Consider the following 22,517-nt stretch of genomic DNA (forward strand, 5'->3'; position numbering starts at 1 on the left):
ATAGTATCGCGCCAACGCTTCCGTGCGCGCCTGGCGACGACCGCTATGGTCTTCTCTGGACATGTTGCGGGGAAGGGGTCGGACCCGGAGGGCGCGTCTCCAGGGTTCTGGCACTCTCTCCCTTTCCTCAATGTGGTAGTTATGTTTGATGTGTAGCCGGTCCAAGAGGCGGCGACCGGACGTGGTCTGTGCAAGACGTGTGTATTGGTTGACTAAGTGGGCTTCTCGAAGCTCCCGGAATGTGTTCACCACGCCCAAAGCCAGAAGTCGCTCGTTGGACGTGGTGACCGGGAGGTCGAGAGCCCGCTTGATGACTTTCCGGTGGATGACCTCCAGTTGGTCATCATCATGTTTGCGCAGGTGCAAGTAGGGGGTTGAGTAGAGTATTCTACTCGTCACGAAAGCATGGCCAAGCCGCAGTGCATCCTTGCTTCGTAATCCGCCCCGCTTGTTGGAGACCCGGCGGACCATGCGGCCCACCTGGTCTCCCACTGTGCGAAGCTTGGCTAGGGTAGTGTCGACCCTGCGTTGATGGTGTATGAAGAGACCAAGGACGCGGATCTCCTTGGACTCCCGGATCGGTCCCGAGGGGAGACTGATGCAAAGCGGTGTTGTGTCCCGAGGGGAGGGACGTATGTGCACAAATTCTGATTTAGATGGGGCGCACTGGAGTCTGCAGTAGGCCGCGTAGTCGTCGACTAGGGTCGCCGCTGCTTGCAGGTAGGATTCCATGTGCCCCAGGTTACCTTGCGTGGCCCAGATAGTAATGTCATCCGCATAAAGAGCGTGATGTATCCCGGGCAAAAAAGACAATTTGGAGGGAAGATGAAGCATTTCCAAATTGAAGAGGAGGGGGGACAGGACCGCGCCTTGAGGTGTTCCCCTCGAGCCGATGGTGTATGGCCCGTGTTCCGTATCTTGTATGCGTATGTAGGCTTGACGGTCTGTAAGAAATTGTTTTATGTAGTTGAATGTTTTGTGGCCACAGTTGGTGTTACTGAGGTGGTCCAGGATTACTTCGTGTTTGACGTTGTCGAATGCGCCTTTAAGATCCAAGGCCAGGACCACCTTGTCGTTGTGGGGACATTCGACAGGATCTAAGATGTCGTGGTGAAGCTGCAGAAGTATATCCTGTGCTGACTTGTGAGGACGAAAACCGAACATGGTGTCCGCGAAAGTGTGCTGTGTTTCGAGAAAATCGGAGAGTCTGTCGCGCACCATCGTCTCCATCAGCTTGCCGACACAAGACGTGAGGGAGATGGGGCGAAGGTTCTCCACATCAATAGGTTTGCCGGCCTTCGGAATAAAGGTCACGAGAGCCGATTTCCAATCGAGAGGGAGAGGAGTCTCTCCGTCCCAAATGCTATTGATGTATTTGAGAAGCGCGGCGTAGGCTGCGTCGGGAAGGTTGGCCAAGAGCCTGACCGTAACCCTGTCGCGCCCGGGTGCAGTGCCCCGCTTCATTTTGCTTAAGGCTGCCCGGAGGTCGTGGAGTTGGAAAGGCTTGTCCAGCTCCGTGTTCTCTTCGCCTGCATACGAGAACGCCGCCTGCCGGGGGTCCTTAGTGGTGCACAGGTATCGATCCCTGAGCGTGTGCGCTAGCTGTTCTGTCGTTCCTGTAAAGTTGTGCAAGGCCCTATGTAATTGGGGTTGGGTTTCCGTGCGTGTTTGTATTGGATCGATGAGAGCGCGGAACAGGCGCCACGTGTTGCGGCCAGACATCTGGCGAGCAGCCGCGTTGCACCGGTCCACCCAGCTAGTGTCGGCTAGCTGAGTAGCATATTCCGCTGCCTGTTGTGTGAGTTCGAGGATGCGGTTCTTTAGGCGTCTGTTATGTTTCTGTTCTTTCCATCGCTTCGTGAGGCTGCGACGGGCCTCCCAAAGGTGGAGAAGGTGGTTGTCCACGTCTGTTTGTGTTTCTGTGACCTGTATCTGCTTTTCGTGTAGTGTGAGTGTAGACGTGAGCGATCTGGACCAGGCGTCGTATCCCGACTGGAGGGGGTCTACGATAGGTAGAGAGGTGCGAAAAGTCGTCCAGTCAGGGATACGAGCTTGTTTTAGTGGGCGTTTCAGGGGACGCATGTAAATGGTTGTGTTGATAATACAGTGATCACTACCTAGAGTGTCCTCTGTATTCAGCCAGTCGGCATGACGTATGTTGCGTGTAAATGTGAGGTCCGGGCAAGTATCTCGTTGAATGGAATTGCCGACACGTGTTGGGTTGGCGGGGTCAGTGTGCAGGGTGAGTCCAAGTGTGGAAAGAAGTTCCGCAAGCTTCCTCCCACGCCTATCTTCCCGGGGGTATCCCCATAGCCTGCTCGCGGCGTTGAAATCGCCGACGATTAGGAGGGGATCCCTACCCGACACCTGCATAGCTTGAGTGAAAATTTCATTGAACGTGACGTTCTTAAGTTTCGGTGGGCAGTAAATATTTAGAATGTGTACAGGTGGGTAAGACCGTTTTAGGGGCAGCACTGAAACCATCGTGTATGGGAAAGACGGTGTTGTTGGAAGTGTGACCTCCTGCGCAGTGTATCGCTTGTGAACAAGTATACATGTCTGCGGGTTGTGTTGAAATGTAGTGTAGTTTGTGAGTTTGGTACCGGCGCCGGGTTCCTGAAGGGCAACCACGGCGACGAGGAACTCAAGGTTCTCAAGAAAGAGGCGGAGATGAGTCCGCTTCTTGTGGTTCTTGAGACCCCGGCAGTTCCACTGCGTTAGTGTAAGCGGCTGAGTTGTTCTTGCTCGCGACTTAGGGTTGGGGGCCATGGTCGGAGGCGGAGGGTGGGGTCACGTTGTTTAGACTCCCCAGTCCGCTAGTGCCCGGCGCAGACGTGCAGGAGTCTTCCGGAAAGTCAAACTCATCGGGAATAGCTCTATTGAATTTTGAGGGGCGGTTAGCGTCCCTGATGGGTCCTACGCGTTTAAGGACGCGCGGATTGTCTTTTATCCATTTTTGGATAATGTGCGTTACGGCTTGTGTCACCTGTGCGATGACACTCTCCACCTGACGCGCGATGGTATCATGGATAATTTTGGGGAGGTCAGCCAATTGTGTTTCAATTGCGGCCAACCGCGGCGCTACTCTCCACAGGAGGAGGGATCTCCCTGTCTGTTATGTTTTCTGCCTCGTCGCTCGACGCGGGCGGAGTATGGAATTGGGATTTGAGCGAGTTAAGCTCGCTGGCTAGTTTTTCGTTTTGAGCTCGCAAAAGGGCGAGCTCGCGCTTGAGTTCCTGTGGCTCGGCGGTGCTGGTGGGGGAGGAGGGAGGAGGGGAAGGAGAGGAGGCGACCCTCGCCCAGCTGCCTACCTTGAGTTGTTTGCAGGCGGCGTCGCCAGATGAAGCGCTGAGAGCTGGGAACTCCGCTGCTCCGGGTGGTGGCGTTACCGTTGCTGTCTTGCCAGGGGAAGGCGTCTTCTGGTTGTTTTTCTGCCGCCCTCCCCGTGTAGCGCCGGCATTGGCTCCCTTGGATGGCGTCCTGGTCCCTGGCTGCGGCAACTTAATGAATTTGGCGGTGCATTCGCGGGAGCTGGTGAGGTGCGGGCCCCCGCAGATTAAGCACATAGGATTGCAGACGTGGGGGGCCATCCCCTCAGTTCCAAGCCCCACGTTTTGGCCACAAATGCCGCATCTTTCCTTGACCGGGGTGGGACAGTTGTCCACCCGGTGCCCCAGTGTGCCGCAACGGTAGCACGCTGGCACTGTTTTTTATACTCCTTGACGGGAGTCAGTTCTGCGTTATAGTGAACGTAACGCGGAACGGTGCGTCCCTCAAAAGTCAGCACAGCTACGTTTGATTGTCCCAGCTTGCGCACATGAACTAGTTCACCACCGCGCCACTGCACATTATGTTTTAGTGACTCACTGGTTTCTAAGTTGTGAACAGATATCACACCGCGACACACATCACCGGTGAGCTTGAGGTGGCCGTGAAATGCGAGCGATCCTCTGCTGGTGTTGAGTTGAAGGTCCGTGAGCAGCTTTTTAACCACCTCTGGGTTCTGCGTGCCACAGACGATGATATTTTGTTCCCAATTTGGTGAAATGGTGATGGTGTTCATGTGCTGTCTACCGATGAGTTGCGAAATGGCAGCGCCGAGCTCACCTTGCTGGAAGGCCGTCTTGAGGGAGACCGTACTGCGTGGCCGCAGCACGACCACGTAGTCGTCAGGGTTCATCCTGACCGTTGGCTTGGGAGTCCACTTCGAGACTGGTGGAGAAGTCTTCAGTGGAGGTGTAGAAGACGGAGCGCGAGCGTCTCCCGTTTTTGAATTGTTGAGAGGAGTCTTGGGCATTGCCGCTCCTCGTGCGTTCTGCCGGCGGCGGCGCCGGCTCTCAACGACTTGGAAAAGGGCAGCTTGCTGCGCCGAAATGGTGGATGGGCCGTCCTCTGGCTGGCTTACAGGGACAGATGACCACGACAGAGTCGTGGGGTCATATCCGCGTTGTTCAGGCAGAGCCATGTTGAGAGGTTGGCCGGCAGGCGTCTCCGCAGCCAGCGGCGGAGGAGCCGGAGCCGTTAGGCTTGGCTCGACCGCTACGTGGTGATGCGGAGGGTTGCTCGAAATGGCTAAAAATTCAGCGTACCTCGGTGTGATCGGGTTCTCCAGGTTCCTGCTGACTTCACGGTTGCAGTCGCACAGGTTTGCTAGGCGTTACATCAGGTTGCCGCGGTTACAGCCGAGAAATCGACGGAGCCGATGCACCACGCGTCCGATCGCTCCGCGCTCAAACGCGGCGTCCCTCCCTGGCAGCGCTACAACACGCTGTCGCGTTCCACTCCTAAAGGCGAAGCTTAAGCGTCATTAATTAGCAGTCAATAAGTATTCTGGCATTAATCAGTAATTAACCATTAATTAGTGATTTGCCATCACTTAGTAATTAGTACTCAATTATATGTGACGCCACCAGTGCCACAGAAACAGCGCAGGTAGTGCGGAAAACGCTTCCGCCTCTACCCACTTCAGATAGTCAAAGTGCCCCCTGAATTTTTTAGAAATGTAACTTGCAGTGCGTCAGGAATGTGGGGATTTAACTCTGGGCCTCTTTAGTTCGTGCGTGATAGTTTTTAAGGCGAAAGCCTTTAATGCCTCATCGTTGTAAGCAGCAGTTGTCGACAGAAAATGTCACGCTTTTCAGTTGGTCGAAACGGCCGTGACGTCACAGTGCGCCAATTTCAAACGGGGCCAATTGCACTTTGCCTAGTAACCATGCAACCAATTGAAGGGATCGTATAGTGATGCTCCAAGTAAGTGGGACTGAGCTTAGTTAATTGCTTAATTACCCAATTAGCCTAATTAACTTTTCTAGTAAGGCCATATAAATAAATAAAACGGAGTAAGAAATTGGTCGAGTTCGGGAATCGAACCCCGGTCTTCGGGGTGCGAGACGAGCATGCTATCCACTCCGCCATGCCAGCTTGATGGTTTGGTATGAACAAAGGCGCGTCGAGTGAATACGGTGTCTTCGCTCACTCCCACACTCCTACCTTCCTTTCCGGAGAGGTTTAGGTGACCACCGAGATATGAGAGACAGATACATTTCCTTTCCTCAAAAACCAAATTACCGACGAGCGAGGCGTAGAACCGAATGGGCAATGGCGTTCTATGGACTCCCTGGCAGCGTTGCAAGATGCTATCGCGTTCCACTCTTAGAGGCGAAGCTGAACATCTTAACCACACATCAGTGACCACACTTTAGGTAAAAAAAAGTGCGCCCTGAATGTTGACGAGTGTTCACCGAGATGTGTGAGACAGTTACTGCGTAATTTCCTTTCCTCAAATACAATTTTCATTTCCTTCATTACGGGCCCTCTTTGTCTTCTTTCACTCCCACTTCCTCCCTTCCTCTACGGTGCCGTTCAGGTGTCCACCGAGATGACAGAGAATTACTGCGCCATTTCTTTTCCTCAAAAAGCGTTGCGTTCAAAGGGCAAGGCCTCGCGCCGAACGGGTGGTGGCGTTCCGTGTACTCCCTGGTGGTGGTGAAAATATTTTAATGAAATGGTTTAGGAGGTTGTAGCCGTGGTTGGAGCTCTCAGTCCGGAACCCCATTGGTGTAGGCTGCTGTCCGGGCTCTTCCGATGAGTTGCTTTTGACTCTTTTCTTCCGAGCTGGACAGAGCTGCCTCCCACCCCTCCTGCGTTGGCTGGTTATTAACAGTGATCGCCTGATTTCGTTGGCAGGCCAATACCATATGGTACAGGTCCGCCTTCTCCCCGCTGAATTTGCATTGTGAGTCAAATGACTCCGGGTCTATGGCATGTAGTCTTCGTGGGTTGTTGTAAGTGTTGGTCTGTAGCTTTCGGAGGTGTTGTTCCTCCCCTTTATCTAGTGTCTTAGCCGGCGGAGGGTAGACCCGACGGGATAATCTTAAGTGCTGAAGTATGTCATTGTAAGTTAGTAGTGGGGTAGGAGGTTCCACGGAATCCGCACAGGGTGCCCGGGGGAGAAATGCTCGGGCTGAGGCATGTGCGCTCTCGTTCCCTGGGATGCCCTGGTGGCCTGGTACCCATATTAACTGTTTGTGTGTGGGTTGGTAGCCACGGATGTAGCTATCTTGCAGGATTTTAGCTGCTAGCGGTGCGACCCTGCCCCTGAGGTAATTGCGATACGCTGTCTGTGAATCTGTGAGAATGTATATTGAGCTAGTGTGTGTTGCAGCTAGAGCAATCGCCACCTCTTCCGCAGCCAATATGTCCTGGCTAGCCAGTACTAGTCCGTCGACTGTTGCATTTTGGTGCACTACCGCGACGGCAATCATTCCCTGCTCGGGACCCGCAGCATCGACATAGAACACGCCCTCGCGCCCGCCGTAGTGTCTTTTCATGGCTTCGGCTCGTGCTTGTCGTCTTGACTGGTGAAAATCAGGGTGCATATTCCTGGGTAGTGGAGCTGCCTTGAGTTGTCCTCTCCATGAGGCTGGGATGTCAGTTTTGGTGTCTAGCTGTCGGGGGCAATTGATGTTTAAATCACTCAGGACTTGTCGGCCAGTTCGAGTTGTGGAGAGCCGTACCACCTGCGCCGTAAGGTGTGCCTCTATCAGCTCATCGATCGTGTTGTGCACACCCAGTCGCAAGAGCCGGTCCGTGGATGTCGCAAGAGGGAGTCCCAGGGCTTTCTTGAGGCAGTTCTGATTATGATGTCGAGGTTTTTGATGTCACGCTTCTTAAGGCGGAGGTAGGGCGCTACGTAGACGACGCGGCTTACAACGAAAGCCTGCACCAGTCGCAGAGTATCGTCTTCTCGCATCCCCGATTTGCGCGTCGTTATCCTGGCGATCATCCTGGCGACTTGCTCGCTCACGAGCCGTAGTTTCTGGAGGGCAAGAAGGTTGTTGCCGTTGCTATTTATGCACAGACCCAGTATCTTCAGGGTCTGAACTTCCTTGATGGATGATTTGTCTATGCGGATATTGATGGTGTCTTGATTCTTGCGTTGACGGAAGACTATGAGTTCGGATTTTTCGGGTGAGCAGGTTAGTCCACACGCCCGGGCATAATTTTGAACTGTTGTCGCTGCTGTTTGTAGTTGTTCTTCAATCATTCCCATACTTCCCGTGGTTGTCCAGATGGTTATATCATCAGCGTACAGGGCGTGGCGTATGCCCTGTACCTGATTGAGAAGAGGTGGGAGATTTATGAGTGCAATGTTGAAGAGAAGTGGTGATAGTACTGCCCCTTGCGGAGTGCCTCTCGTGCCCATCTTCACTTGCGTTGTGTGTTTTGTGCCGGTGCTGATGTTGACGGTTCTCTCCGTAAGGAAATCGCAGATGTACGAGTAGACTCGCTGTCCACAGTTCATGCTGTGGAGGTTGTTGAGGATTGTGGAGTGTTTGACATTGTCAAACGCTCCCTTCAGGTCAAGTGCTAGAAGCGCTCGGTTATTGTTTGTGCGTGCGGGATCAATGACTTCACGTTTGATTTGCAGAAGCACATCATGGGTGGACAAGTGTGCCCGGAATCCAAACATCGTGTGTGGCAGTAGCTCATTGTCCTCAAGATAATTGGAGAGACGGGTGTGGACTGCCTTTTCCATGAGTTTGCCTGCGCACGACGTGAGGGATATGGGGCGCAGGTTTTCGATGCTGATTTTCTTGCCGGGTTTGGGAATAAAGTGTACATTGGCTGTTTTCCATGCTTGTGGAATGGTGCCGGTACGCCAACATTCGTTTATGTAATCCGTGAGTTGCTGCAGAGCCTCCGTGCCGAGGTTGGCCAGAAGTCCGACAGTAATTTTGTCTTGTCCAGGGGCTGTGCCTCGGCGCATATCTGCTAGTGCTGCAATGATTTCCTCTGAAGTGAAATCTCTGTCTAGGTCTTCGTTCGGTTCCCCACGGTACTCCTTATTGTAGGGTTGTGGGTCTCGCGCGGTGCAGATATAGCGACGCGTCAGTTCATCCACGAGTTCTTGATCTGTGCCTTGAAAGCTGTGTAGGGCTCGATGCAAATTTCTGTGTTGTTCACTCTTCGCTTTCGGAGGGTCAATTAGGCATCGCAGAAGGTTCCATGTAGCCTTGGTGTCTAGGCGGCCTTTGAGGGATTCGCACTTCGTTAGCCAATTGGTGCGAGCGAGGTCCCATGCGTATTGGTCTGCTTGAATAGTAAGCTTGGCTATTCGAAGTCTTAGTTTACGATTGTGTCTTTGTTTTTTCCACCGTTTTATAAGACTACGTCTTGCTTCCCAAAGGTGTAGGAGGTGGTTGTCAACAGCTGGGTGGCCCTCTGTGGTGGCAAGAGACTTTGTGAGCTTTTCTTTAAGGTCGAGAATGGAAGCCGCCCAATCTTCGTAGCTGGTTATTTGTTCGGATGTGGTTAGTTTGGTGTCCTTTCTGAATGTCTCCCAGTCTGTAATTCTGGCTTGCCCTCGTGGTTTGCTGTGCTTGTTGCTTTCGAAGATGGTCTGCAGCACGTAGTGATCGCTGCCTAGGGTCTCTCCTGTATTGAGCCACTCATAGTTGCGGGCATTGCGGACGAGCGTGAGGTCGGGAGAAGTATCCCGCGTTACGCTGGTGCCGACTCGCGTCGGGTGCTGCGGGTCCGTGAGTAGGGTCAGGGTCAGGGTCATGTCAGCGATGGCGGATGCTAGTTTTCTGCCTTTCGTGTCTTCCCTGGGGTATCCCCATAGGGGGCTAGAAGCATTAAAGTCGCCAACTATAGCTAGGGGAGCTTTTTGGGCTTCTCTTAGGGCTTTAAGAAAGATCACGTCGAAGGCTACGCGGTGCTGTTTGGGGCGACTATATATATTGAGTATATAGGTGCTCTTGCTGTTTCTGTGCTGTGGCAGTATTTTTATGAAGGTATATTCAATGTCGCTGTCTAGATTAAGGTCTACAGTGATTGCCGTGCATGATTTGTGGACCAAGATGCATGTCGAGGGATTTGTTTGATGTGTTGAGTATCCTGTGATCTTAGCCTCCATATTCACTTCTTGCAGGGCTATTATTTGCGGCGTATCGGGATGAGAGTCTATGTATTGCTGTAATGTTTCCCTCTTCCGTTTTAGTCCCCTGCAGTTCCACTGTAGGATAGTAAGTTTATGTCTACGTTGTGGAGCCATGCTGAACACTAGAAACTTGTGCCTCATCATGTGGTGCGCCCTCAGGTTGTAGATCTGGCTGAGTGCTTGGCACACGACGAGTTCCCATTTTACCCTGCAGTTTTGTGCCCCTGTTGTGAGAAACATCTGATAATTCCTGAAGTTTGCGGTCAATTCTGATCTCCTGCGATTGCATCCTTATTAAAACTGGTTCGAGGTTTTCCATCATGGGTTTAATAACTGATTCGAACATACTTTTGATTGTCGTCTCGATCATAATTTGTAATTTATTTTCAATGAGGTCTTGAATTGTTTTTTCCAAGCGAGTGATGCGTTCCTGGGTTTGGGGGTGCTCTGTACATTGCTGCTTTAGTGCCTGCGATGGTGGTGCCTGCGGAGTTGGTGCCTGGTGGGGTGCGTCTGGTGTAGTTGCTTGCCTCTCGGGGGTGCTAGCATCTAACTGGTGTGGAGACGGAGGGTGTAGCTCTGCCCTATCTTCTTGCATCGGACATGCCTGTTGCGTCGATGGAGGTAATGTGTTGTTTGGATTGACTGCGGTGACTAACTGCTGTTTCAATGTGCTATTTTCTGATTTTAGTTGTTCAATCTCTGCTTTAAGTCGTTTGTAAGCCAACGCTTCGGGGGAGGAGGCAGCTACATCTGCCCAGCTCACCTTGCTGACGTTGCGCTGCTCCTTGTTATGGGGTACTGTTGTCTTCTCGGCTGGACGACTGCCGTTGTTGTGCGACACATTATCGGTAGCCCCAGGTCCATTGCTTGAAGAGCGTGAGCCGGGTGGTGCTGAGTTGTTGCTGGACTGGTCCTGGTGGGTCAGTCGGTCCCCGCTGCTCGATGGACCTCTGCTGCCGGACCGGTTCCGAAGCCTGGATCTTGACCGGTGGTTGACTTCTCCTGTCTTGGGCTTGGTTTTTTGTGATGTTCGGTACTTGTACTTGCACTGATTCGACCCCATGGGATGTGGACCTTCGCAGACAGTGCACTTGGGTTGGCAGTCGTGGGATTCTGGAACATCTTGCTGACCGCACTGCGGACATCTTGACTTCGAAGGGCAAGGGCAAACATCCGCCTGGTGTCCAAGTTTCCCGCACAGTGCGCAGGCTGGCGTTGTTTTCTTGTATAGGCGTACTGGAACCGCTTCACCGTAGTAGAAGACGTGAAACGGAACCTTTCTTCCTTCAAACGTGATGGCCGCCACGTTGGAGGAACCTAATTTTCTCACGCTCACCACTGGTGCGTCCGGGGAGCGAAGCGCGTTCGTGATGTCTTCGTTGGAAACCCTCGGGTCCACTTGTATTACTCCTTTGCAAGTGTCGTCGGAGGGGCGGAGGTAGGAGTACACTGCCTGTGCCTTGTCCCCAAGCTGAATTTCGTGAATTGCCAGGATCTTTCTGATTATTTGGGCGTCTCGCACCCCGACGACGATGATGTTCTGTTCCCATATGGGCCAAACGCTGAGCTCGGCTGAGCCCTTGTCGACGCCAGCAGCAATGTGCAAGGCGTTTCCGACCGCGTTGCTTCCCCTGAATTTGCTGAGATCCAGCGTTCCTTTAGGTTTGATTATGATCACTGCATCTTGCTTGTCCAGACGCGGCTGCGGAGGAGGCTTCCAACGCTTGACTTGCGTGCGGGGCGTCTGCTGCAGCGGCGTATCCCCTGCCGCGGTGACGCGTCCATCTAGCGTTCGACCTTTTTGCCGTGCCGAGTGGTTGTCACGGGCTGATGCGCGTTCCCACTCTTCTATCTTGCGTTGGATAATCGCCTCCGTAACCTTGTCGAAAACTGGGGTTTTCGCCTGCGGCATGGTGACAATCTGCATCCCCTCCGGGTCGTATCCCATCAGGGTCGTCATGGTTTGCGGCAGAATTTGCCCGCGGAGCCGCGGCGGGCAGCTGAGTCGTGGCCTAACTGTTAGGCTTAGCAACTCGCGCGATCCGCTTGGTCTTCAAATTCTCGAAGAATTTGAGAAAACGGTCCCACCTGAACAAGGGTGGGTGGTCTCCTCGTTGTTCTGGAAGTGTAGCCAGATGGTGTCGCAGCGCTTCGGCAAATGCTTCGGGAAAGGATCATAAAATTCGGCGGAGCCGACGGTAGACACGTCCGCTCTTCCCGACTGCTGAGGCGCGTCTCTGTGTACTCCCTGGCAGCGCTACAACACGCTGTCGCGTTCCACTCCTAAAGGCGAAGCTTAAGCGTCATTAATTAACAGTTAATTAGTATTCAGGCATTAATCCGCAATCAATCATTAATTAGTGATTTGTCATCACTTAGTAATTAGTACTCAAATATATGTGACGCCACCAGTGCCACAGAAGCAGCGAAAGTGGTGCGGAAAACGCTTTCGCCTCTACGCACTTTAGACAGTAAAAGTGCCTCCTGAATTTTTTATCCTGAGTTTTGCTTGCATGTTCATGTGAGAGTGGGTCCTGGTGCAAGGCGATGCAGGCGCCAGATAAAGCCTGTCATCTTCCCTTTTTCATTCGTTGCGGCGCATGCGCGCGAGAGGGGATATGCATGCGCTGCGCGCAACAAGAAAGTTTTTTTTTTGAAGTCAGCGCTTTGTGGTGTTTCCGTACTTGTCCTTGTTTCTCTTAGTGCCGTGTAGTTGTAAGCATGATTTTCCAACACGCCCAGGAAGTGGTGTTAAACTGGCCACAAAAGGTGTATCTTTACCCTAAAAAGCCTTTTTAAAGAAAATTCTAAGTTGTCCCTGAAACACCTAATATGTATTGTAAAAAGATGATGCAGATTTGTGCGAAAGACGAAGATGAACCGGCGCCTGAGCGGCATTGCCATCGCCGTGTTTTTCTGTGCTTCACATGCCTTCTTTAATTTCTTCCTTCTTTACGAATTTTATCTTCCTGCTACAGTAGATGCCACTCTCCCTCACCAACTTGGCGTCTACAAAATATACTCCTGTGTCTGAAATCGCGCAAGATGCCGATCACTGCCGCCAGATCTCCCGTTGAACCATGACTGACACTCAGCATCGGCAGAAATGCCTCTCTACAAGCCCCCTAGAGTGAATTTGGATCCTGTTAATCACCCTTGGACTGACCTATGCGCAGTGACCACCATGGCGGGTGGCAGCTCAGTTAATGAATGCTCGTGAGAGGTGCTCTGGAGGAGACACCGAAGTCTCCCAATTTCCACCGTTGCCTCACCTGCCATCGCAGGGCTCGGCCCCATCGCTTAACCAGTGCCGCAGTGCAATCATTCCAGCGTTATGTACATTGAACATACACTTATTCGGCCCGACCCTCCTCTGTGTCTCAAGAACTTGCGCCAATGTCTTTTTTATAAAATGTACTTCTTTAATACATTCCTGAAAGAAAATCTTTTCACCGCACCCAGCTACACCTCATCGCGCATCGATCATCAACACAAGGCCGGAGTGCCAGCATTCACACAATTCTTCCTTTTGGCCAAGAACAGCTACTGAATGGCACCACCTTCTGGCCTACAAAGTCTCCATTTGTGATGTCATTCACTTCAAGATCGCGGTTGTAATTGCCTTAATTTTGTTTTGTTGTTCTGAAGCTAATGCTACAAATTCAGCACTCCTATCTGTAGTGCCTACGGGCCTTGAAAGTATGCGTAAAAAATAAACTGTTCAGTTTAGCTGTCGCCTGTGAACTGATAGGAGCGATCTCGAGATCCCTTTAGCAGTCGTGTAGTATTGGCTACAAAGCCTTGGCGATTGGCTTAATGGAGCCACCTGTCGCACCATCGGCAATAAGACGATTGAAATAGAGAACAATATCCGTCACTCTCTCCCAATACTTGCAAATGACATCACAGGAATATCAGCCTGTCTAAAAACAAAGAGCTTAAGCAAGGACTTCCTGATATTTAGGAGGCTCCATTTTTCCGGAGCTCCTCCCCGATGCCCACCACATTAGGCATCACCATATTGTGGTCAATGCGAGATACATAAAATAATTTTTCCCGTTCTGCTCTGGAAACGACCTGAATATTCAGCACAAACTGCTGAGACGGCCACGAAAGTCTGAAATATTCCGTCAATTCGCAATCATGGACGATGCTGAAACAGCTACACCAGCTAGTCCTTAACGGCACCATTGAAGAAGAGCGGCGACGGTCAGGCCAAGCACTTCACCCGCATTGTCTGGCGGCCAGAGGCACGCGCAATGCTGCACGCTGAGGCGAGGAACACTGCTCTCGTAATTATTTGTCATCGGTCACCAGCGTGGAATACGAAGCAATTTGGGGCTCACTGCTATCGCTGACTGCCGCTTTATGAATAGTGAGCGTTCGTGCTCTAAAGGGAGATGATCTAATACCTTATATGACCACTTTATCCGCACCGATTGAGTATTAGTTGTGCTAAACGCTAGCTATTTCTGGCAACCTTTTGTTCTCGTGGATATTAATTACCGCTCCCGGAGTTTTACGATGGCAGTGCCTTTTGCAGACGGCTAGGGAATATGTGTGGTTTATCTCGGCAGATCAGGGCTGTTGGTCCTTCCTAGCATGTCCGAAGTTACCTCGTGCGCAAAACTGAAGGCATAAAGTTTGCTGCAGCTTGGGCGTCTCCCAGGACAGCCATCGGCTGATCCTGGTTCATATAGTGCCACAAACATTCCTTTCCTGTCAACGTAATGATGCCTGTCAGTGCAAAAATTCAGGGGGCACTTTGACTGTCTAAAGTGCGTAGAGGCGAAAGCGTTTTCCGCACCACTTTCGCTGCTTCTGTGGCACTGGTGGCGTCACATATAATTGAGTACTAATTACTAAGTGATGACAAATCACTAATTAATGATTGACTACTGATTAATGCCTGAATACTAATTAACAGCTAATTAATGACGCTTAAGCTTCGCCTTTAGGAGTGGAACGCGACAGCGTGTTGTAGCGCTGCCAGGGAGTACACGGAACGCCACCACCCGTTCGGCGCGATGCCTTGCCCTTTGAACGCAACGCTTTTTGAGGAAAGGAAATGGCGCAGTAATTCTCTGTCATCTCGGTGGACACCTGAACCGCACCGTAGAGGAAGGGAGGAAGTGGGAGTGAAAGAAGACAAAGAGGGCCGTAATGAAGGAAATGAAAATTGTATTTGAGGAAAGGAAATTACGCAGTAACTGTCTCACAAATCTCGGTGAACACCCGTCAACATTCAGGGGGCACTTTTTTACCTAAAGTGTCACTGATGTGTGGTTAAGATGTTCAGCTTCGGCTCTAAGAGTGGACCGCGACAGCATCTTGCAACGCTGCCAGGGAGTCCATAGAACGCCATTGCCCATTCCCTCGCTCGTTGGTAATTTGGTTTTTGAGGAAAGGAAATGTATCTGTCTCTCATATCTCGGTGGACACCTAAACCTCTCCGGAAGGAAAGGTAGGAGGATGGGAGTGAGCGAAGACACCGTATTCACTAGACGCGCCTTTGTTCATACCAAACCATCAAGCTGGCATGGCGGAGTGGATAGCATGCTCGTCTCGCACGCCGAAGACCGGGGTTCGATTTCCGAGCTCGACCAATTTCCTACTCCGTTTTCTTTATTTATATGGCCTAACTAGAAAAATTAATTAGGCTAATTGGGTAATTAAGCAATTAAGTAAGCTCAGTCCCACTTACTTGGAGCATCACTATACGATCCCTTCAATAGACCGATTTCACAAGCAGTTGCGCTACGCCACCGCCGCCGCGATGCACTCTGGGAGTTGTGGTACTCCGGCCGGCGGCCGCGTCGGCGCGGTGCGTGGCGCACGTGAAAGAAGCAGCCCTGTTTGCGTCGCCACACGATGTTTCTCTGCATGAATACTAGATTTGCGGCACTGTGGACACCTGAGGGGTGTCATGAGCTCCGACAACTGTGCGAAGCAGAGGGTCCCGGATTTTCCGTTTTATAGATGAGAAAAAGTACCCAAGACATTGCGTAGAAGCTGTTCACGAAAGGCAGGTGAAGACGTCCTGTTCAGTGCATTTAGCCGTATTGTCCCTGTTGATCAGTGGACATTAATTTTCAAGTTCTGAAGCTGTATGAAATGTCTTTTACGCGCCGCTCAGCTTTGAGGCGGTCCCTTAAATTGTTGAAAAGAAGGCGATCGGATTTGCCTTCGTGCTGCGTCGTCAAGCCGTCCTTGCAGAGATTTCTGCCCGGCGCAAGGTTGTAAGGGAAGAAGTGTGCTCAGATTTATTGTCGTATTCAGGAACCCACAATGTTCTTTTGATACACGTATTCACTCCTGATGTCTCGAGCTGCCATACTAGTGATAATGCTTTCTCTATTTCACGAAATGAGAAAGCGAGGCTATAAAACTGTAGAAATGTGGAATAATTCCAGCTCACTGGTCGTTGAGCATAAGTGGCATTGCAGTATCAGCCACATACCATTTATGCCGGGATATCATCCACATTTTGCCCGTTGTTTTCGAAAAAAAAAAAGGCCATCTACTGTACTCGTACTGCGAAAATAGCGAGAGTGAGTCGTACGGGAGACGCCCTGGCAGAAGATTATATTAACCTAAATAAAAAAGTAATTAGTGTAGCAATAATCAAAATAAAACTATTGGTCACGAAATTAAAAACCCCTACACCCTAATTAAGCGTACTCAAAAGCTCCCCGATTGGCTTGTCTTTTTCTCATTCTGTACTGAACACAAGCATTTGTCACATCTCCATTTAGAAAAACGGCATAGCTCGCTCGAATGCTCATCTTTCCTGCTGGTGACCCGCCGAGCACGTCGTGATACACTTATGTGTTTATGTGAATAAAAAAAAAACTATCGCATGGCCAGTTTTCAGCAAGGGCTATGACGAAAAAATAAAGACAACAAACGCTGTGTGACACGTCTATAGCGAATGCCTAGATGAATACAGCGAATACTGGAACAGCTAAATGTGGTGGCAAGAAATGTAAATACTCTCCGAAGACGTTAATAAAATCGCGTGCATCGCTATGCGTTGAAATATTCTGCTGACAAAATTAACGAAAACGGCGGTCAAGCGCGTTTGCATCGTCACCTGCAGCATTTTCCAAAGCAAGGTTCTAGTAACAAGAGCAGCGTCGCCACCACGTTCACTCCACTTCAAGGGGCAACTGACCACCCTCTCTGCGCTGCTCCTACCGCGATCAACATTGCACCCCTCGAAACTACGCCATGGAGCCTCTGTTTCCTTTATAGAGCTCAACACAATAAACGGAACTGCGGAAAGTGCGGCCGGGTATAATGCTTGTCAAGGCGCAAAGTAATGTGGGCTGTCGTGCAGACAACGCCACGAAGGACTACAACCAAGATGGCGTCTGGCTACTTCCGGTAAACGCGCGCATGCGCAGTAGGCTTTGTGAAATCGGTCTATTGGTTGCATGGTCACTAGGCGAGGTGCAATTGGCCCCGTTTGAAATTGGCGCACTGTGACGTCACGGCCGTTTCGACCAACTGAAAAGCGTGACATTTTCTGTCGACAACTGCTGCTTACAACGATGAGGCATTAAAGGCTTTCGCCTTAAAAGGCACTGCCCAAGCCATCGTCTGGGACGTGGCTCGTGTGACTGCCGAGGAGAAATCTGTATCAGCACGCTTGCTCACAGAATCGCTCTGCATTCACATGATAACACATACGATCAACCAACACGACACAATCTTCCAGGGATACACATATTATCTTCGACGAAAATTGTCGCAACATAAGGCAGTGGCCCATTTGCTCATCCTAGTTTGATCAAGGTACCGGTAGGGGTGCCGAAATGTCCATTTTTTTATTTTCTTTGAAACGGTTGTCATGACAGCATTTTTTCGTGACTTGACGTCGTCCCGTACGTCGTGTGCGCCTCTGTAGCACTAGCTCTCGCACTTATGATGCTGCAGCCAGTAGCGACGTGGAACGAAAAGAGTTTTAAACGATATCTCGCTTGACAGGCCCTACCTATGATGCTTACAGATGCTCTTATAGGGCCTACGGCATCAATACTGCCAAAATGAGGCTTTCGTTAAGTAACTCAGCCCAGAAGAGAAGGGAAAATAGCGGATCGTTAAGACATACTTGAAGCAAGCCAACAGTTACCGATAACCAGGGGATATAGAGGACCTTTAATCTTTTTATTTTGTGGTGTTTATTAAAGGAAAATTAATAGTGCAGTTATTTTATCGCCAAAATGTACTTGCCTGAAATGCAGAAGACAAAACACAGCATGCTACTGGTGATTTTCGAAACCACGACCTTCAAATTTCCCTTTCCTATCTTCAATTTTCAGGGATATTTATGTTGCGCGTACCCTAACCCTGAAAGGATTCATACAGAGGGAAGAGAGAGCGAGGAACTTCCTTAGCGGCTTATTGGAGGAACTTTAGCTTAAGCTACATAAGCCATGTTTTATTCGCGTGAAAACGGCGACACATAAAAGAACACAAACACAGGACGAGCGCAAACTATAAACTGATTTATTGAGGGGCCGAGACCCTAAATATAGAAAACAACCGCGCATGTGCGCAAGGTACATTCACGACAAGCCCTGATACACGTGTACACTCATCGAACCCTAAAAGACAGCTCAAAAACGACTACTTGTTGTACAAGCCAACTGATGCACCACTTACACAATTCCTATCGTTCCATATCAGTAACGCTTCCAAATTTTAGCGTGCATTGGCACTACTGCCCCTGCCAAGAATCTTTGTCTCATGAAAGCATGGTAGATATTTGCAATCTCTGCAATGTTGAGAAATTTGTCCTGCTACCCTTATCTCCTAATGAACGCTCACACTCACCTGTACGATAATTTACGCAGCGCCCTGTCTGGCATCTATAGGTCTTTCACAGGTAAGTGGCATTTTGTAGCGAAAGCTACATTGGCCACGCACCTGCGATTTCCCTACGAGGGTGCTCCGAGGAGCCATAGAGACCGTCCTTGAGCCGTTGCCTAGCAACCGCCGCAGCTGGCGGACGTCGTGCGCTCGCCGCGCCATCTGGCATGAGTTCGCACTGCGCGCCAATTTTAAGCATGAAATGCTTTTAGCCCCCGTTGTCGGCAGTATGGTGACGTCACGCCGAGACCGAGAGCCATCATCCGGGCACTGAAATCCACTCATCCGGGCATTGAAATCCACTCATCCGGGCATTGAAATCCACTCATCCGGGCATTGAAATCCACTCATCCGGGCATTGAAATCCACTCATACGGGCACTGAATTCCAGTCATCCGGGCTCTGAAACGAGAACATCCGGGCACCGTACGAGACTTAACGAGATTTAACAAGACTCTGTAAGCCCTCCTACGCGACCAGCATGCAAGCGCCGGTTGGTCTCCAAAGGAGTCGCAAAAAAGAACTGCTGCCAGTGCCTTCTCAATGTTTATCAAGATATCAGTCGCTGTGCGTTTGATAATGCACGGAATTATAATTTTCGATTTCTAATAACGCGTGCAAAAAGCACATAAATGCCACGATACACTTCGTTGTCATACGTGATCTCTTAGGGGCTTCGCGCATCGAAGCAAAGCCGCGCAGGCGCATAGGGGCCCGGGGGAGAAGCGCTGCGTTCAAAGGGCAAGGCATCGCGCCGAACGGGTGGTGGCGTTCCACCCTTCCATTACGGTGCGGTTCGGGTGTCCACCGAGATGGCAGAGAATTACTGCGCCATTTCCTTTCCTCAAAAAACCTTGCGTTCGAATGGCAGGGCATCGCGCTGAACGGGTGGTGGCGTTCCTCCCTTCCTGTACGGTGCGGTTCGGGTGTCCACCGAGATGACATTAGGCCCGTAAACATTTCATGCTTACTCTACCCTCGGTTACGGGAGAGGCAGAGAATTTTTGTTTTTAGAGCGCAGCTCTTTGGCGTCCGTTCCTGGGTTTCGCGTCGTCGTCGGCCTCGTAACCAGCTCCGCCCCCAATGTCACGCTTTTTGTAAACCACTCCTGTCGCACATTTTACAAAGTGCTTCAGGTGCCTTTTTCCACAACCACTTTTCCTCTCCCTATACTTTGCCATGCGTGAGTACAGCTCTCCTAGCCTCTTTGGCGCTGAGAATTCCATCGGTACTTCTCACCTTTGAGGGGAATAACGCCCTACACACGGACAAAAACAGCCATTGAAACGACGGACGCAGGATAGGCGCGCTTATTCTTTATCCGTCATGTCAGTTGCTGTTTTTTCCGTGTATAGCGCGTTATTCCCCTCAAATGTACAACCAACTTACCCACATAGCTGCCTTGCTTACTTCGTACCTGCTGGCCACTTTCTTCACTTTGTGCACGATAGTGTGTGCGTAAGGCATCACAGCAGCTTGCGTATCATTGTTTGTAGCCCTTTTGCGCGCTTTTTGTTTCAACTTCTGGAACTTCTGGAGAAGAGATTCACATACCGCTGTCCCGCTCGCACAGGGGTAACCTGCAGCGGCCAATCTTGAAATTTGGTTTCCAAAGCGATCACTCATTCTATGCTTGCGCGACCTCCTGATCGCTTACTCTAGACAAAGGGCAGCAATGCCTCCCTTGGCAGTTTTCGAGTGAGCTGAATCGAATGGAAGTAAATCCTTTGCTAGCCTGGGATGGCGCATTAAACATAGGTGAAAATCGGACAGGACCAGTTAGCTGCATGTCCAAACACTGTAAAGTGTTCGCGGTAGGGACTTCGTGCTTGAAGCCACCCCTCAGCAAGTCTTCTGAATTGATCTAAAATACCAGCCTTCAAATCCTCACACTGCACATCATTCTTCCCTGCTAAAAGAATTAAAAAGTCATCTACAATGCTCAATACTTTTAAAATTTGCAAGCCATCTAAAGCCCTCGTCAAGGACTGGTCAATGATAAAAAAATGTGCAGAACACAGGTGCCACACATGAGCCGATACATATACCAAGCCGTTGCAAGCAAAACCTGTTCACCTATGTTATGAAGGTGCGGTTCAGGTAAAATTCCAGCGTAGCGATAAAATTGTCTGCCGTCATCCTTGTTGAGTTCTGTAGGGACACTTCCCCATTGTCCTCAATGCATGTTTTAACTCGCGCCAGCAGGGCAGCATGCGGGATCGAGTAAAAAAGGCCCTGTACAACTACATAAAACGTGTACCAGATATTATCCAGCTTTTTAGGTTGCCTGCTACATCCTTAGAGTTTTTGACACCGAATGGATCATGTATATGTATATGTATCAGCAGCGCGAACACAACACAGGAAGAAGAAGATAGTACAGAGTGCTGAACTTCCAACTTTTATGTAAGTACGCTATTATTTTATTGTCATGTATGTTAAGCTTTTTCGAATGCTTTAGCAGACTCAAGCTGACCTGGCTTAACCAAGAACCTGTCTCGCTCGCTACAGTCCCGAACGCAATATCCATTTTATGAGCATTTTCTGTGAAGGTTTCCATGCATGAGTTTTTCTAAAATTTAGGGGCGAGGCCCTGAATAAATCAGTTGATAGTTCGCGCTCGTCCGGTACTTGTGTTATTCCCTTATGTGTCGTAGCTTTAGCGCAATATAAGATGGCTTATTCAGATCACTAACTACCCCGACAACAGCTGTTGTTAAAGCATATATCGCTTAAGCCGTAACGGCGCCTCCAGCCGCTGTGAACTTAAGTCAAAAAGTAATTGGCTCCTATTGGCTATAATAAAAAACAAGATTGAACCGTAAGAAGTTTCTGAAAGTAGAAAAGATCTCTCTTTCTCTCTATCCCCTTAGATTTCGGAGCCGCGCGGCCCATGCAACCGTCACGCATCCATAGCGTGTTTCGCGAACTTGTTCAGTCGCATCATGTCGGGCGCTCGCGCCTGCTTTTCGGAACCGGTCACAGACAGTGGCGTCCTGTTCCTTCATGTATTAGTTATGTCGGTGCTGGTACAGCTAAGGTCGTGTTCTAGTTTGTGCTCTTGACATTCGAAGTTGCGAAGGGTGCAGCGTGACCTCTACGGATAAGAAGGCAACCTCTGCCTGCGCTCCTCTACTCGGAACCCAGCCGAGGAAGTAGCGATAGCGCTTGCTGCCGCCCACGCCAATTCGAAAATCATCATTACGGACTCCCGAAAAGCATGTGATCATTACTTGGCAGGGGAGATCTCCCCCTTAGCTGCTTGCATTCTAAGACGGACTGCCACTGATCCAACACCCAAAAGAATCATTTGGGCTCCTGGCCACCAGGGCTTACGAGGTAATGAGGCCGCTGACGCGGCTTCCCGAGCGCTTACTCACCGGGCTCCTCATCCCAGCTCTTCTGGCTCGGAGACTAACCAGCCGCTGCTGCGATTCAAGGAAATTATAACGCATTATAGCGACATCCACCGCCTTTTCCCGGCCCCTGCAAAGGGGCTGAGTAAGACGGAGGAGCGAACTTTAAGGCGCCTGCAGACAGGTACTCTACTCTGTCCTGCAATCTTAAAGCATCACGATCCTAACATGGATGAGCGATGCCCACACTGTGGGGAGACCTGTGATATCTTCCACATGGTGTGGGCATGTACTCAAAATCCCCACCTCCCCCCTTCCCCTACCCCTTCCAGAGAGGCATGGGAGACTGCCCTTCTCAACTGCTCCTCGCTTGAGTCCCAAAGGGCTCTGGTGAAACGGGCTAGAGACGGGGCATTGTCATGCGGTGTCCCGGACTAGGGACGCCGACCATGTAGCGTGGCCACTCTGTGGCTCCCAAACTCTATTTCAGAAATTAAAAGTTTTCACCACCACCACCACCGCTAATTTCGGCGCGGTGGTTGTGAACCACGCTTTAATCACTACCATTGACGAAACAGCCATCGTGCTTCGTCCGCTGAAGGGTTGGCACATCATCATAGCCGATTGTGCATCTGAATGTTAATTTAATTCTATTGATGTCGTATGTAAAACAGGTACAGTGAAGACCTTAGCGTGATAGTGGTCTGCTTTCAAGTGCTTGCATAAGAACTAAAAAGCATTTTGGAATTATTTACGATTACAAGATACATCGTGCACGCATTAAATAGCGTGAACTCACTGTGCACAGAAGGATCCTTCTCTGTTGCGCGAACAGCATG

The 22,517-nt window shown here is 50.5% G+C and overlaps 1 protein-coding gene across 1 annotated transcript in view; it reads right to left on the minus strand.

Annotated features, from left to right (window-relative positions):
* Nucleotides 1-4,728, minus strand: part of LOC149324544 (uncharacterized) — a 79,021-nt gene extending 74,293 nt beyond the window's left edge. Inside the window, exon 1 of the transcript XR_016286827.1 lies at nucleotides 4,590-4,728. The gene's annotated coding sequence lies outside the window, so the exon portion shown is untranslated. The remainder of the gene's footprint in view (nucleotides 1-4,589) is intronic.
* Between the last annotated feature and the right edge of the window lie 17,789 nt (nucleotides 4,729-22,517).

Source organism: Amblyomma mixtum, unplaced genomic scaffold (assembly GCF_055824585.1).
Source record: "Amblyomma mixtum isolate Tamu unplaced genomic scaffold, ASM5582458v1 scaffold_24, whole genome shotgun sequence".
NCBI lineage: Eukaryota > Metazoa > Arthropoda > Arachnida > Ixodida > Ixodidae > Amblyomma > Amblyomma mixtum.